General features: G+C 43.0%; 1 protein-coding gene across 1 annotated transcript in view; it reads right to left on the reverse strand.

Annotated features, from left to right (window-relative positions):
• Positions 1-16,836, reverse strand: part of Enox1 (ecto-NOX disulfide-thiol exchanger 1) — a 562,855-nt gene that overhangs the window by 342,007 nt on the left and 204,012 nt on the right. Inside the window, exon 3 of the mRNA XM_059273297.1 lies at positions 2,032-2,133. The gene's annotated coding sequence lies outside the window, so the exon portion shown is untranslated. The remainder of the gene's footprint in view (positions 1-2,031; positions 2,134-16,836) is intronic.

Here is a 16,836-nt window from a genome sequence, read left to right on the forward strand (position 1 = left end):
CATCTCAGAGACTTTACCTTCAAGGTTTTAATATAGGTAAAGTTGGAGATCTTATCTCTTCAAGAAATGCTTTCTCAAACCCTGCCCTAAGGACTCACTCCTACCAGAACAGAGCTGCCAGTGGCCAGTGAGAAGACTTCAGGAAGGAACTATTAAATTAGGTTTGGGGCCTTATTTGTCTTCTAACAATTATGTGGTGGCATATTTATTTCATAATGGTCCAGGTATATCAAATGCTATGGAACATTTTGATATACCAAAGTTACTATTATCTAAAAAGTTACACTGCGATGCAGTCAGATTTGCTAGTCACAGGTTTAAGAAGCTGCAATCCCTGACGACTGTATTTGATGAGAGGAGGACCACACCACAGAAGAGCCCTCAGCACCTTTAAGGCACTTTCAATTATACCCACTGTCCGATGGTACAGTTGCTGCCCCTGAGCTACAGAGTGAAGCCTTTTCCAGTTAAGGGACACTCAGTAAGCCAGGGGCATTTCAATTCTTCATACATACACACACACACACACACACACACACACACACACACACACACACGCTGAGTTTTAGAAACTAAATTTTACTCTAAGCCTCCTTGTATTTCAGCATCTTGCTGGACTGTCTAGGTATTCTATCCCAGTCTTTGTCTCCCCTCCCCCCAATGCCCTGCTGCCCAAATCTCAGTCTCCATCCTCTGTAGGATGGGCCAAGGCCCCAAGCATTGTCACTCTGACAGATTTCTGATCTCTCACCAACCCTCTTTGAGGGTTCTGACTGAGGGAGGCAAATGCTTAAAAAGAAAATGCTGAAGTATTCATTGACAGCCTCAACCTCGCTGGCTGAGGGAGACTTCTCTGATGTCCTGAAGGGGGCATACAAGGGAGGCTACAAGCTGATTCATTTTTGAAATTCGTAGCAGCCACAGGAAAGGGCTCACCTCTAGTCTAGGAGATAAACAACACATCATAACATATTTATTAGCCTGGAGCCTTTTACTGTATTCAAAGAGCCTTCTCTCTTTTCCTTTTGCCCTTATTCCTGCCCCTTCTCTTTCTCATTTACACAAACTCCCAGGGCCAGAAGAGACTTTGGGGGCTAAGGTTAAGCTCTGGCTGCCCTTTGCCCTCCTTCTGTCTCCGTTCATCTCTTCAACTCCCCTCCCCCTCCCACTTACTAAAATTGTTACTGCCTACAGGATCGGCCCAACTAAGATCATGGCCACTGGGACTGTATTTGATGAGAGGGAATAAACAGTATAAACATGATAAGGGTGATATAATACTTTCTGCCTAGGTCACGACTGGTTGTAACCTTCCAGTTAAGTGTGGAAGGACCAACGCAAGCATAAGACCTACCTGATCTCACACACATCATAAGACTAGGGTTTCAGTGTCCTGCTAAGATAATGAATAAACAAACCATACTTCAGCCAAATAAATAGCAAACTTTGAAGACTTTCAGCTTTAAAGTAGAAACACACCCTTAGTAAGGGGAGGAGAAACTTTATTATAAATTAGTTTAGGGATGTGATTTTGTCCTGACTTAATCATTCACCATCACCACCACCACCATCAATATCATCAAAACCTAGGCATTTTTGGAATGCCTGGAAAGAGAAGTTAATTCTGGAGCTTATGATATTCTGTAAGGGTTAGAAAAGGACATTGAATGGGGAGATATGGGCAGTCACAGGCAACCTAATGGCACCACTGGTCCTTACACATAGGTGCGAGGCCCACTGGGTGATAAGCAAGACACAATGACGGCCACACAGCTGAACGTAAGCAGCACTGTTGGACTTAGGACTGGATGCTCCTGCTCTGACAACCATGCTGAACTGGGAAACAGACACTGAGTTGTCTATGCAGTAACAACACGGGTCTAGTGAATGCAGGGTCACCAATTATTTTAACTCACACACACAAAGATGGGAGCAGGGAAGCACAGTTCTTCAGGCAGCCTGGGCTGGACCCTTGGCTGCCCCGAGAGAGGTCAGAAGTAAAGCTCTTGTCTCCAAGCTTGTAATACTCACCACTTCTTGGGAACCAGCTCACTTCCGGGGCTGGGCCCGCTTGCGGTCCCCCTGTTGGGACTCAATTCTGCTTTGGCTTCTGATTTTGCGAGTTGTCAGTTCCTGCAAATAATGAGAAGTAGGAGGATTTAAAGACAATGAACAATCAGAGGGCACAACCATGAGAAAGACTTGGTGATCGTCACTTAAGGCAGACGTGGTTTTGTTGTTGTTCTTGTTTCTCAATCTAGACCTGGCACACTGAACGAAAGCCCACAGTACCTGTCCAAGTGCGCAAATGTCACTTGTAGGGAGGGACACAGAAGCATTGCACTTGGGCCCTACATAATGAAACATTCCTGCATATTTGTGACTCCTGTAAGATTTTTCACCTCTCCAAAAAGGAACACAGGAACAAAGAGGGAGCACTGTTACTACTTAGCAGTATTCAGGGCTGCAAGCTGCCTACCTTGAAGAAATTCTCAGTGACCTTAATACCATTGGAAATGCTTTTTTTAATGTTACTTTATAAAGAAGTAAATTCTTATTGATTTTTCTCTTCTGTGCACTGGTGTTCTACCTGCATGTGTGTCTATGTGTGTCTGTATGTCTATGTGAGGGTGTCAGATCCCCTGGAACTGGAGTTTCAGATAGCTGTGAGCTGCCATGTGGGTGGAACAGAATCTGGGTCCTCTGGAAGGATATCCAGTCCTCTTAACCACTGAGCCATCTCTCCAGCCCCAGGAAATGCTTTTTAAAAGAATGACTTCTCTCTAGTCCCATACAATTTACAAAGTAATTTAGCACACATTATCACCTTTGATTTTTGTTTTGTTTTGTTTTTTTTGTTTTGTTTTTTCGAGACAGGATTTCTCTGTGTAGCTTTGCGCCTTTCCTGGAACTCACTTGGTAGCCCAGGCTGGCCTCGAACTCACAGAGATCCGCCTGGCTCTGCCTCCCGAGTGATGGGATTAAAGGTGTGCGCCACCACCGCCTGGCTATCATCTTCGATTTTTATAATGGTTTTTGTATCTCTAGTTTCAAAACAAAGAAATAGGTACCTTCCCAACACCAACAAGACACATATGGCAGCAAAAACATGTGGACTCGGTTACAAACGCAGGCTGAAAACCAGGTTTCTTACCTTAATATTTATATATACATACACACACATATATATGTATATACACATATTAATATATACACATATATATTTATTATTTGTGTGTATGTGTGACATGCATACATATGATGTGTATTGTGTGTGCAAAGTGCTGGTGTGCATGTGCCGTGGGGCTCATGTAAAAGTCAGAGGACAATTTTCAGAAGTTAATTCTCTCCTGCCACGTTTTCTCGAGTCCCAAGGATTGAACTCAGGTCATCAGCGCTTCACCTGCTGAGCCGTCTCCTCTGCAACCTGAACCAGGCTTCCCCACTCCTCGACCCATATATGTATTGTTACACCAGTGGCGCTTTGCCCGTTTTCAGAACCAAGCCCTTTTTACCTTAGGCGAGAATTACTACCTTTCAAGACATTTGCTAAGTGCAAGGGAACTTTACGTGCAATAAAATGGCTCTTCCTTGCACTTTTATCAGATCTATTGATGATTCCATTCATATCATGAGATAATAAAGTCTAAAAAACAAATCTTGGGGCTGAATGAGTAGGCCAAAGGTTAAGAGCACTTTAATGCTTTTGCAGAGGATGGGGGGGGGGGGGGTCAGGTGGTAGTGAATTCCTCGCACCACATGGCAGTTTGCAACTATCTGTAACTCCAGTTCTAGGGGATCTGACACCTACTTCTGGCTTCCAGAAGCTCCTGCATTCATGCAAACAGCACACATATATAACTCAGGCATACACACACACACACTAAAATCCAAAAAAAAAAAAAAAGAACAACTATGAAATAGACTCAGAACATGCTAATATCTCAAAGCTTTCATAAGTTAACAAAAAAGAAAAAGAAAAACAAGAGAAAAGTGAGCAACAACAAAAAATAAAAAGGAAAACGGCCCAAGGTGAGAAGCTGCATGGAAAAGTGCATCAGGAGAGCATGGCTTGGGCTGAGCCCTAGCAGTCACACGAGAGACAGCGGCCTCCAGGAGTGTGCATGTTCTCGACCGTTTGTCTTCTCGCCCTCACTTTCTGTGTACCAAATTTTGTTCATTTCACAGCACTATGTGGTACTTCTTGATATTCTGTAAAACATTCCACTTAGACATGTTGACTTCACTAATTAGTCTATAAATACTTGACTTTTACCCACTGCTTTAGTGAGTGAGATAATTACTGAGGAAAGGCCGAAGCATTTATGGTCAATCAGATGAGGAGAAAGGGAATATGGTCTTTTAGACGAGGAAAATGTAAAACATTGTGAGGCCAGGCAGAAGCTATTAGCAGGATCAATATCTCGACTGGTACCTTAATAAATCATTGCATCAAAGCCTTGACACGGGATGGAGAAAACCCCAGCCTGTCTCCCCTACAAGCTTCCAAATTAGAAAATAAAACTCTATTTAAATTACAAAGACCTTATTGGTATACACGGACTATGACAAGTTCCTGAAGCGGTTTCTGGATTCGGGGTGTATAAAGAGCACTGAATCATCAGTGAGAGAAGAGAAGCAGAAAGACAAAGAGCACAGCCCTTCTCCAGGCTGCACTTTCTAATTTGCAACTAGTAAATATGTATGAATCTGCTCCACTGCAGCTATGGATGACATACTGCTTTCTAGAGAGAGCACGGAGTGGAGAAATCAAAGCAGAGGATGGTTTGGAGTCACAACCGGCTTCCTCTCCCAGTTAATAGTTCTCAATCTTTCTACCACCCTCCACTTACACTTCTTAAATCACCATCCTTTGGGTACCATTTCCTAAAATGAGAAGCACTTCGACAGCAATAGATGCTCACTGTATGGTATGCAGCATCCCGAGGTGAGTTCTCACTGTATCAGGAGAGGTGAACAACAGTAAATTTCTCTAACCCCTTAATCATGCCCATTGTCTTTGATGGTCCCAGGAAAACAGGCAAACAACTAGAAGAAGTTGCTAGGCTTGCCGGTCCAGTTTTCTTTTGTAACCTCAAGACTATTTGTCTTTTCTCACATGTAGCAAAAACCAAAAGAAGGATTTGGCAGAGTGTTGCCATGGAAATCAGCCTTTCCCTTGGGGTGCTGTAGTTCCTCACTTATTGAGATGGCATGGGAGAGGGTAGACGATATTTTGACTCGCTTCTGCTTTGCACTTGCGGTGTTTAATTAAAATAGTTTTTCTTGGGAGTTCAATTTACTGGGGATCTCTCCAAACTCAGGACGTTAAGCTAAGAGGACCTCACGTCTTAAGATGTGTTTAGAAGACTTACAGCTGGGAGATCAACAGCAAACAAAAGCAAGCTCCCTAGCAACTCGCAATGTTCATTTGTGATTAATTAAGACTTTTTTCGTTGAACAAATATTTTCAAGCACTTAAATGTTAGACAGGCTTGATGATAATTATATGGTTTTAAAAGAGTCCAGAAGTTTCTAATCTCAAAAAGGTTGACACTCTTAAGGAAGACGTACACACATAAAAAGTTAACTAGCTGAAGATTTGGCTTATGATATAAAAAGGTGACGATCAGAAGTGCCATATTCGCTTATGTGTCAACAAGGGGATATGGTGGATTTACAAAAGACATCTTTATTACAGGCTGTCAGGGAAGGGCTCTTAGGAGGTGGTAAATGAGCTGGTTGTGACCTGAGGAAATAAGGGAGGAAAGGGACACATACTCCAATCAGTACAGGAAGCTTGATGGAAGCCATGTGGAAGCACACAGCCCAAGTCAGAGAGAATGGACACTGTAGATGAGGAGCGGGTCCCCAAAAGCAAGGACAGTGGGTAGACTGTCTGAGTCTCAAGCCTCAAGCCTCTTTCTTAGGATGGAAGAGATTTGGCAGGTCAGATGAATGCTTATTGCAGCTCCAAGTCCGGGAACCCGAAGCAGAGTCAAATGAGCTTGTGACCAAGAGATGACGGGGGATGCGGGAAATGGGGGGGATGTGCTTCCATCAATGAGTCTTTGACTCACAGAACGTCTGCTTATCATAGAAAATGGCTTTCTGAGGAGCAAGAAGCAAGCCACAGCTTCAGGGAAGGGATACCAGGAGGATGGTTGTTTGGGAAAACATTCCCTAACAGGAACAGGTATGACTGACAATATAAGACAAGTTCTCTTGCGTGGGAGGAACAAATAGGAAGGGATGGGCACTAGGTATGAGGCACTGCATCCAGCAAAGGCTGCATCCTAAGTCACTTGACAGCCAAACACCCACCAGGTTCAGCAGCCTGGGCTTAAAGAAGAAAACTTCCATGTGGCTGGTGGTGGAAAACCAAGAAGGTGAGAAGACATCAACCAAGAAGCCAAGACCTCTGGACCTTAACCAGCTGTCACTGATGCTCATCCATATTCACACTATCTCCCACATGACGAATTTCAGGATACTGAGGCCCAGCCCAGTGCCCCACCACAGTGTACCACAAGAAAATAAGCTGGAGGTGGTGAGAGAAGACCCCTACATGAGAAGTGTGTATGAGCTATGCTGCTTGGAGGGTTGTGTCTCTGGTCCAGTCTGGGTGCTGGGAAACCAGCCTGGAGATGAACTGCCCAGAAGCCCACTCATAGAGAGCACTAAAATCTTTGTCAGGTGACCAGCTCAGTATACAGTTTGCCCTGACACCGTCCTCCATAACAACTGTGAGACTTTCAGCACAAAGACCACCAGCCAACGCACTGATGACAGCGTTTGATGGGCCAGGAACATTCTGTGGTCTCCGGTCTCAACGATTCCTCTGGGTGTCCTTGTTCAAGCAGCAGTTAAGTAGAAAATGATTAGCATGCTGCTCACTTCCTTGAGGCATAGCAAGGCTGGACCAGCGACTCAGCCCTGTGCTTGAAGGAGCCAGAGTGTTTCTGGAACGGATCTGGGTTTGTGCTGGTGTCAGGGACAGCTCAGCGCTTTGCTGCCAGGCCACAGTGAATCAGCCACTCACTCGCCTTCGCTGCTCCTGCCGACTTTCCTCTACAAACTGTTGCCTCTGTGACAGGGAAGCACTTTAACTTTTCAACTGCCACGAACGGGACCATTCACTGTGTTTCTCCCCGCACTCACATTTAAAGGGGAGTCAAATGAATGATTATAGCACAATTTAGACAGGAAGGCAACAAAAGGTGCAGGGACTAAAGAGAAGTATATTTTTATAAGAAAGCTCTTAGTTTCGATTTGAAACTAGTACACTTCTCAGTACACAGCCAACACGGTCTTTGGGACTGACATTTCTTTGTGATAAAGAGTTTTGTTTTGTTCTGTTTTTTTTTTTTCTTCCTTTTTTAGCACTTATATTCTCTCCCAAACTCCCTCTTCTAGAGGGTGAAGTACAAACAACAATAGAAAACACTTCTTTCTGATTTTTGCTCCTCTTCTCTGGAAACCACTTGAGCCTATAACCAAAAGGTGCCACACACAAGGTGAAAATCTAATACAAGGGATGCTCCCAGCTCACTGCACATCCTCTCAGCTACATCTGGCAAACTCACTCCCATCTAGTCTGCTGGCCAGTCCCTGCAGAATGCAGCTGGCCTGGAACAAGGGCTCAGTCAACAGCACTCAGTGAGACATGCCCTCTGGCCTGCTGACCCCTCAAATGTGCAAAGGACAGGGGTCACAAAACAGCCCCTCCAAACACAAGCATTCTTATTTAAATGCCCCCTACACACACACACACACACACACACATACACACAAAAACACACACACACACACACACACACACACACACACACACACACACTCTTGTGAGCTTTTATTCTCAGTGCTCAGTCTCTTCTAGGAGAAAATTTGTACTTTGGCTGCTGACAAACAGCACTGGAATCCGGTATTCCACACACAGCTTTCCTTAATACTGGGGATGGATGACAATATGCAATTCACAGGAAAGTCAAACTCAATGGATGGATCACAAGTTTGTCTCTCAGGCAGAATGGTCAACCAAGGAAATGAGTACTTCCTTAAACATGCTGCTGCTGCTGTTTGTGTGAATTACCCAATCCTAGGTAATTGACCAAGAACAAGGCAGCAGGGAGCCTAATCGCAGAGAACACGAGGGTTTGCACCCCCATCCCCACCCAGGTAGGCTGCCAGGGGTAAAACAGTAGACAAAGAGCCACATCCACATCGGAAGGAAAATCCCGTGCGGAGGAGCCTAGTAAAATACAGACTGCATGTAAATTTTAACCAAGAACTTTGATTTCTAATAGGAATTAAAACATCCTATGAGTAGGGACCACATGGAAAACTAGAATTGCTGTTAACTAACTCTTTAGAAATACTAGCATAAAATCACCTTTGTCAGTGCTTCATGCATACCTTTGGGCTTCTCTTACAAGTATTATACGTTGGAACCAAAAAAACCAATTAATTAAAAAAAAAAAGCCAAAAATGCCAGGTCCATTCCCACCAGTTCCACTTTCTAAATAATCAACATAAACAGCATTATGTTCAGCCTTGTACAAACAAACATACATAAATGCACACTTAAGAGTGTGCCTACCTGCTGGTACCTATTTAAACTATTTGGAAGCATTTATTATTCCACTTACATATGCTTTTTTTATTACATAAAGTACTTCTGGAGCATTGCTCCTTATGATTGGCATAGACCACTTTGTTTTACTTATGGCTGTTGCATTTAAATAAAAAATGTCTCCCCCAGACTCTTGTCTTGAAGGCTTGATTGGCAGATGACGGGCTTCGGGCAAGTGTCTACACACTGACCAATGGATTAATCCCTACATGGATTAAAATGGTGGCATTATCAGGAGGCGTGTAAAGTAAGAAGTGGGCAGAGCTGAAGGAACAAGATCCATGAGGCATACTCTGCAAAACTGCATCTTGACCCCTGACCCTTCTCTTCCCTCTACTCCTCAAATGCCATGAGGTGAACATCTCTGCTTCTCTACCACACGCTCCATGCTCCACCAAGATGATTTGCCTCACCACAGGCCCACAGGGATGGGTCCAAGCAACCATAGACTGAAACCTCCAAAACCTTGAGTCAAAAGAAATCATTCTTCCTTTTAACTTGTTTCTTAGATATTTGTCATTACAGGGAAAGTCTCACTAATGCAATGTGATACCAATTGTGCTGAAGAGATATACTACATCCTCTGTATTCCCACTGGTACACTTTTAGATTTCTTCCAAATCTTGACTATTACAAAAAATATGCAAAATGCTATAGTGCAGTTATAAGTATATAGTTGGGATAAATGCAACGAAGCACCTTCAAAAGTATTTTCCCACTATGCACTCCTTCCAACAGTGTAGCAGGTTATTATTATGAAGTGGAATCAACAGTTTCAGATTTATGGATTTTTATTTTATGTGTGCGAGTGTTTTGCCTGAGTGTACTGTAACCACCACATGAGTGCAGTGCCTGCGAAGGCCAGAAGAGGGCATTACATTGATTGCAAGGGAAGTTACAGGTGGCTGTGAGCCATCTGGGTGCTGGGAAAGGAACCCAGGTCCTCCACAAGAGCAGCAGGGGTCTGAGCTGTCTTCCAGGCCCTCACCGGCAGTTTAAGCTGTCGTCAGTTGACAATCAAGAATACTGTCTTTTAAGTTTCAATTTTGTTTCCATCACTAATAAGGCAGTTTTCAGATACTAGCTTTTCCTTTCAACTGTGCATTCCTATTCTTGTTTTCTTCTGTTGGACTGATGGATTTTACCGCATTTGAGCCCTCTTTCAAAGTAATCAACCCATCCATCATCTGTCGCAAGTACAATAAAGTATTGTTCTTAATTTCCATGTGACTACAGCTTCAGTTTGGTTAGGAGTGGAGATAATCTTCTAGACTTGAAGGCATTTTATTTGTGGTTCTGTGTGTTTGTGTTCAATGCATGCATGTTCAATGTGTGCATGTGGCTACACACGCATACAGGTGCATACCCATGTATACAATCTGAGACCAAAGGAAAATATCTGATATTCTGCTCTATAATGGGCCACCTTATTTCTGTGAGGCAGGATTTCTTACAGTAACTGGAACAAGCTGGTACTGACCAGCAAGCTGAAGAGATTCTCCTGTCTCTGCCCTCTACAATGCTGGGGTTATAAGTGTAATGTGGCCACACCTAGCTTTTTGTGTGGATGCAAACCCAGGTCCTCATGCTTGTACATCAGGTGCTTTTACCTGCTAAGCTACTCTTTGAGCACCTTAGAGGTATTTTAAACAAAGAAGCAGTTACTATAAACCCCAACCATGATATGCTCTGAGCAGATATTATGTTTGTCTTTTGCAACAAGGCCGCCAGAATTTAGTAGTGAAATACTCCTAAGTTTTATATCATCACAGCACCCTCTGTATAGTGTCCCCTCACTCCCTGGCAATCACTTGTTAGAGTCCAGAAGCAAAGTCCTTGCTCCTTCTATCTGCAAGTCACTCAAAAGTTACTAAGCCATATCTTCTTTTATTTATTTTCCTGCTTCCCTACCAAGCATGAAACCAAAGGGCAGATCTAGAAGTGCCTAGGATTACCTTTGTGTCTCCCAAGTGATCAGTTGGGCCTCCTACCTCAGGGTTCAGTGTGCTAGCCCTGTCATCTACTGGGTTGTGCTCTGTGCAGGACACTCATCACACCTGGGCTAGCATGCAAAGAAGGCCAAGGAAGCAGCCCAGGCAGCAAGGAACTCTCCTGCTCTGTGCTTGAGAGCAGATGAGAAGTGTAGCAGGTCTTACAGATAGGCTGCAAGCTTCAGCTTCTGAGTCTCTACTTGGGTAAGTGTTCCCTCTGTGGCCTCACAGTCAACATCCACAGGATGGGGAGAGGTTCAGGTGACAGAGAAATGAAAGCAGCAACCTGGCAGGTCTTCTGTAGGTAACAGAAGGTATACAGAGAGGAGCCCCTAAGAAGTGCACGTGAGTTTCAAATAAATGCAGTCTGTAAGTATAATAATCACAAATATAAACAATACGAATTAGAGTATGATGGTGTCTAACAGGCTTTAAGACAGACATGGATGTACCACAAGCCATGGAAATGGGTCCTAAAGGGGCAGTCAAGAAATACAGGAAGGAGTTGACAGGACCTGAATTAAGAGCCTTTTAAATAAGCAAAGAGTGGTATGCCTTTAAAGCCAGAAGAATCTCCACAGAAACACAGCCTGACCTCTAAGCTTCCCTGAGTGCCTCTGGACAGAAGGGGCCTTCCTGAGACGTGTAGATGGCCAAGAAGTTAACCTCTTGGAGGCGTTCTATTGGTTTAAATAATACAATGTTTACTTACTCTTGCCTCTCAACTAGGAAATGGAATCAGCTGCTATTCAGAACAGCTAATCCTGAATTTATAAAGGAACGCTGTTCCCTGAAGTTTAATCAGAAGACTATTTCAAAAGCCTGTCCCACAGAAACCCTGCTGCACAGGCTGGAGAACCCTGCAGACCGGTCACTGCCGCCCCTCGTCACACCAGGACGGTGGTCCTGATGCTGTTCGGATACAGTTTCTCAGTTGCATCCGATGAATGCTACCACCAGCTCTGCTGCGAGGGAGCAATAGGTGAATGAAGAGCAGCAAGGTCTCTGCTCTCTAGGAGCTTCCACTTTAGTGTGGCCAAGAGCCGTAGAGGAATAGACAGGGCAGGGCACAGAGCTCTGAAGAGGGGGATACGATTGCTTCCCTGGGTGCTGGTAAGAAAACGGAAGTGGTCATTGACCCAGGTGGGGAGACTTCTTTGAGGAAGTCATACATGGACTGATGGCTTAGATGAGAAGCCTCCCAACAGAGAGGAACTCAAGAGCAGGGGGCTAAGGCTGAGAAGGGAACAAAGGGGGTCAGCCAGGCTGGAGTAGAGTGAGCAGAAGGTAAATGCAACCCTGGCTAAAAACATTCCAGCTTTAGTCGTGAGCCCTTCTTCTTGCTATGCGCCGTGAGAGGTGGGACCACTCCCCTGTGCTTGGGACAAACTAAGGGAGGCTTCTTGGTCTTCAGAGGTTCTATGACCTGGGCACTCTCTCTGCAGGACCTACAGGCCCTTGGGACCCCAGAGCTCATTGAAAAGAAAAGTAAAGGGGTTCCATACAGAGAGTCACTAGGGCTCCTAGCTGTAGCACCAATAGGGTAGCTCTTTGGGAACTGGGGCTGAGAAATTTCCACACTTGTCAAAAAGAATTTTATTGTTAAGGGGGAAAATAATCTGCCTCTGGTTTCTTTATCTTGTTTGAATTTTCAAGTTGGTACAGTGGGTGAAATCACTTGAGACAAGAGCAAATCACAGAGTGAGGTTCCAGTAAACCGAGACCACAGGAAGCCAAGGAGGTGCTGGAACAACACCTACCCTCCCAGATTGACATTTAAATATGTGAACGACCACCTCGGGAAAGGACCCTGCGGATCTCTCCAAAAATAAAACCACTGGTGGACAGAAAATGACTCTCACCTTTGAAGGGATTACTTTTTTTTTCCTGTCTCATTGGTTGGTCTTCTTTTTAAATGTTAGTAACGACCAAGCATATTACAGAAGCAAGGATCTTATGGCTGGTGGTCATTGTGATTAGGAAATTTAAGAACTGCCTGTTTTCTTGAGCCAAGTTTCAACTGCACATTTTGGTGTTAAAATTTTGCTCTCTAATACAAATTCTGATGTAAATAAGTTGCCCTGGGGATGTCAGCATTTACATGTGTTTTCCATTTGTTATTTATTACCATGAATTAATATGCCAGTTGGTATTAGACAAGAGATTTTAAAAACTTTTTAAAAATAATAAAATCAACTTTCCTAGGAAGTCATGTTGCTTTCTCTTTTTAAAAAGATTTTATTTTCATTTTTATTATGTGTGTGCACATGTAAGTACAGTCGTCCATCCACAGAAGCCAGAAGAGAGCATTGGTACACCTGAAACTAGAGTTATCTAGGCATTTAGGAACTGGCCTGTGTGGGTGCTGGGAACCGAACCTGGGTCCTCTGCAAGAGCAGTACATGCTTGTAAACACTGAGCAATCTCTCCAGCCACCATAATGCTTCCTCAAAAAGGTTGATTGGTCCACACTTACAAGGAACAAAATTCTACTTCTTACAAATTCTAGGTGTTTTCAAGATTTCAAATATAGCAATTTTTAAAAAGAAAACCACCAGTGAAGAGGCACATGAATTTTGTAGCTACTTAATCACATGAATTTCATTCTACTTGATCTTCAAGAAAGATGAATACCTAGGATAAATAAACATATATTATTTATGGTTTTAGAATATACAAATTGTTATTCTCAGTGTCAATGTCATGTCTATCTTCCGTTAGAATGTAATTGAAAAAAAAAACTGCTTGCAGCTGAAGCAATACAAAGATAACTGGGATATTTGGGGAACAAATTAGTATTTCTGAAGGAAAACAAGCAAGGCCAGAACTTAAGAACTGAGCTATCTGGACTCCATCAGCTGAGGAGAACACGTAGAAGCTGTTGCATCTATTGTCTCCACTCTCAGAAGACAGGTACACACTGAAATGCAGATGCTGAATACTTCCCAAAGACCCATGTAGGAAAGACTGTAGCCCCCAGGCTGGCATGATGGAGAGCTGGCAGGAACCACGAGATGTGGGGCCCTGTTTGGAGGGTTAGATCCTTGGGGACATGTTCTTTCTATTTTCTGTTTGTTTGTTCCCCTGGCTCCAGATGTGAGACTGTGGTACCTTATACTTCTTCCAGATGTTCTGTCTCATCATAGGTGCCAAACAATAGGTTCAACAAGGCATGGATTAACATCTCCAGAACTGTGATCCCAGAGAAGCATTTTTTCCCCTCAACAAGCTAATTTGTCTCAGGAATGTCATTATCAGGATGGAATGCTAACACAGACTAGATCTTTAATGAGTTCAATAATTTACTGAAACATGTCTATCGTTTACATGAGATGAGTTTAAATGTTCATGTTTATCTGTAAGAATTTGCAAAGTATAAACTCCTGTAAAATGAAAGGGTAGGTCATTATTACTTTTGGAGTTAAGTTATTTGGAATTCCTGTGGCTAAACTCCTACCTATTATATTTCCAGTGACCTTGTCCAGACTATCTAAAATAAAAATATACAGAACAAGCAGACCAACATCCTCTTCCAGAAGCAGACACAGCCAAGCAAAAGTGTTGTTCTATCCAAGACATTAATTTGTTTATTCATAATTTGAACGAAGTGCCTCCATGCCAATTGCCGACTGGGTTTCCCAAGAAATTTTAAAACTCACCATAGACTAAGTGGAGAAAGTACAAGTGCAGACCTCAGTGCCTGGAGGCAGGGAGGGGAAACATGCAAGCAAATCTTACCTACAAGGTCTCAGAACACCCTCACTGCACTTAGACAAGCCACTAGAGGGACGCTTTTAAATAGGATGCCAGCATTAAGAGCTTTTACTCAACACCAGCATTCATTTTTTGTTTTTCCAGTTCCAGGGATGAAATTCAGCACCTTGAGCTTGAGCTTGTTTTACAAGTGCTGTACCACTGAGGAAACTCCCTCAGCATTCTCTCTCACTCTCTCTCTCTCTCTCTCTCTCTCTCTCTCTCTCTCTCTCTCTCTCTCTCTCTCTCTCTCGTGTGTGTGTGTGTGTGTGTGTGTGTGTGTCCGTGTGTCCGTGTAAGTGCGGATGTGCCAGGGGTTCAGAGTGCAATGCATCTTTTTTAAAACAGGGTCCTTTGTTGGCCCCCACTGCATACCCTGGGCCAGTTGGTCAGTGAGATTCTGAGGATTCTCCTGTCCCTCACCCGGCTTTATGTGCGTTGTGGGGATTCTCAGCCATTTCCCCAAGCTGGCATGGCACAGGCTTTACCTAGTGAGCCATCTCCCCAGCCCAGCGCTCCTTTTTAAAATCTCATTTTCCCTCTAATATTGTCTTAAAAATAATGTGATCTTCAGCCCAATGAGTTCTATCATTCTCCCTTTTATCTAGCTATTCTAGCATACGTTTAAATATTTAATGTTTTAAAATGAACAAAATTGTATCTAATAAACTGCTTGCCTAAAGCGCTTTGTTAAAAATTTTTAATTACTTGAAATGATTAATGTAACTCTCAAAGATCATTTTACCTCTGTTTGGCTGTGCCCTAATAATTAATTAATTAATCTTACAAAAAGGAGGAGCAAGAGCGTCATGAATGATCAAAATTTTTCAAAAGGACCTGAAGAGCAAAGGAGTCCTTTCCAAGGAAGGGGTCAGTGTTTAATCTGCGCTTCCTCCGCTCCTCCCCACAGTCCACAAGGAGGAGAAACAGCATTTCAAAAGTAGATCTGTAAATCACGATAACGAGTCAGGGGTTGATTATGTAACTTCCCACATTTTTTGCATGTAAAACCCAAAGCTTGATATTTATGGAATAGCACACATGCCTTTTCTAGGTTTCTTGTTTACAATAAACTTTATGGCAGAATATTTCAATTTATGAATTCCAGCCAGGCTTCTCTCTAATGAGAATACAGCCTGTTTGGGTTTTAAAGCATTCTGACATTTAAAGATGTTTACTTTGGGCCTCTACAAACCACAGAAATGTTCCCCTGCTATAAAAATTTTGATCTATTGTACTTGAAAAACATAATATGAAAAATCCCTAGGCAATGAATCTTCCTTTGTGGTAGGATAACATTCTTTTCTCACTTCTTTGACAAGTGGCACTGTTATTTATAAAGTTGACTTAGATAGGATGGCATATAACTAGAGCCACATATTTTGGTAAAAGCTGTCAGATAAATATTTTGCCTTGAAAGGCTAATTCAAAAGCCATTTTTCCTTACCATGGTATACATGGTACCTTCTAGAACAAACACAGGCTGAGGACACATACATTCCCGATGGAGAATGATATACAGTAAGAACACTCAGAACCTGGCTTAAAATTCTAGCTGTGCTAAAGAAGTTGATCAGCAACCATGCCAGGGTGTTCCCACAAGAAAGTCAGAAACTCCCCTGATCATTCAGGTCACCAAATGGGAGAAAATCAGATTTCAACCAAACTAGTGTGCCGGTCTGTCAACCTCTGCTCAGAAATGTTTTCCTTAGATGAACTAACTCCACTTGAACTTCAAAGAGTCAAAGCAGATTACAAGTTAAGAAAGAAGAACCGCACAAGTAAGAAAGAGCCAAGCTCCTGAAATGGAGTCCCTGAAGGAGACACTCACTCCACACTCAGCCATCCTTCCATTCCAAGGGTGTCCTAAACTCCAGTATCATAGGTTTCTCCATCTGCTGCAAGTCAAGTCCCTGTACAGATTTGCTAGTTTGTGATCATTGTATCATTCTTATTTTCATGCCTACAGCCATCAGGTTTTAAAAACTCATTTTATTGATAAGACGAGACCCATTTCATCCAAAAGTTAATTTGTATCTCTTGGTATTGGCTATCCAAATGTCTGACTTAAGAATAACAAGGCTGGGTATGGCAGACAGTTCAAGGTGGTGATTTTTATGACGTCTATTACCCACAAGTATAAGCCTGTCAAATCCTCTGTGCTTACAGAATGTGTAGACAGTAAACGTTTATATTTCAGAAAGCCATTGAATAAATTGTGTTATGCTATAAAGTGAAGCTTTAAGAAACAGTTAATGGACACGGAAGAGCTCTGTGTCCTTAAACATGGGTGTATTCCTTCATAATCCATCCATCACTTACAACTAAAGTACTTCAATAGCCTGTTAAAAGGTTCCCCTCCAAGGCCACCTTCCCCCTTCTCAGCCTCACTGCTGTTCAAATAGCCTTTCTGTAACACTGTTAGCTCACGTTAGCCCTTTCTAGAACCAATTCTTACTT

The sequence above is a fragment of the Peromyscus eremicus genome, chromosome 9 (genome assembly GCF_949786415.1).
Source record: "Peromyscus eremicus chromosome 9, PerEre_H2_v1, whole genome shotgun sequence".
In the NCBI taxonomy this organism is placed as follows: Eukaryota; Metazoa; Chordata; class Mammalia; order Rodentia; family Cricetidae; genus Peromyscus; species Peromyscus eremicus.